Source organism: Quercus suber, unplaced genomic scaffold, assembly GCF_002906115.3.
Source record: "Quercus suber isolate HL8 unplaced genomic scaffold, Cork oak 2.0 scaffold_562, whole genome shotgun sequence".
Lineage (NCBI taxonomy): Eukaryota > Viridiplantae > Streptophyta > Magnoliopsida > Fagales > Fagaceae > Quercus > Quercus suber.
In genome coordinates, this window is record NW_027070007.1 from 452023 (window position 1) to 453448 (window position 1426).

Genomic DNA, 1426 nt, shown 5'->3' on the forward strand with positions numbered 1-1426 from the left:
TTTTTTTTTTTTTTTTTTTTTTTTTTTTTTTTTTTTTTTTTTTTTTTTTTTTTTTTTTTTTTTTTTTTTTTTTTTTTTTTTTTTTTTAAATTTTTGAAAAGAAATAATAGAAAACAACCTAGAATGAAATACATGAATGTTATGCAGTGTAAATCCTAGAAAAGCAAAGAAAACAAAAACAACAAAGAAAAATGGTCACAAAGAGTAGAGCGATGAAGCACAAGGACCATGTCAAAAAGACTCAATTAGATTGAGTCTTTTGCATCCAAAACTTTTTAGATACAACTCTAGCATTGGAGTTGTTCTTCAAATTAAAATTTTGTGCAACTCCAGGATTGGAATAAAGGTTTAAAACCTTTACCAACTTACCAATAAGTACCATAGGATCTTGTGCTTAAGGTATAGGTACTTTTGGTTTATTTGCTTGTTTAGCAGCTTGCAACTTGAAACAGTTTGGACGAATGTGCCCAGAATTTTCACAAAAATGACAAACCTATGTAGGTCTATTATGCAACTTTCCCTTAGGAGGGTTAGAAGTCTTAGGTTTAGATTCTTGAAAATCAACCCTAATCTTCCTAGGAGGTGTAACTTCTGTCGATTTGACAATCTCACTCACGAGAGGCTCAAAAGAAGAAACAAAGTTTGTGGAATGAGTTTCAGGCATAGAGATGCTTTCTATAAAACCTAAAGTAGTTTTGTTTGAGGGAGACTTCTGAACACTCAGTATATGATCAAGTTTGAAACTTGCAGACTTATTTGTTTGTTCTCTAGTAATACATAATTCAAGTTTCAAATTCTTAACTTTATCAAGCAAAAGCATGTTCTCAGTCTTCACATTATTCAACAATTCAAACAGTTTCAAAAGCAAAATTTTCTTATCAAGTTCAAGAGATGCAATTTTCTTTAAGCCTAAATCAACACTCATAGTATCCTTTGCAGCTACTTTGCAAAGTTTATTATAGGCTTCTTGCAAATTTGCATCCTCAAAGAGTTCCTTATCAGAAGGGTTTTCTTCAACAACAACACTTTTATCAGCTACAGTAGTAGCAGCGAAAGCAATGAAATTTCCATCCTCATCACTACTAGACTCATTGTTAGGAACTTTATTATCACTAAGGGTTACAGCCATAGCCTTACCCTTAGACCTCAATAATGTAGGACATTCAGATTTCACATGACCATACCCTTGACACTCAAAATATTGTTGACCTATAGAGTTATTAGGAGGTTGACCTACTTTCTCTTTAGGTTTTTCAGTGTTATTCACCTTAGTGGGATCATTCCTCCTAAAATTTCTAAGTTCAGCATTGTTTTTACCTCTTGCTCTTCTGTTGTTGTTCCTAAGAAAGTTTCTAAAGTTCTTGGCAAGATAGGCAATCTCTGTAACAGAGAGTTCATTATCAAATCCATTTACATTAACAGACTT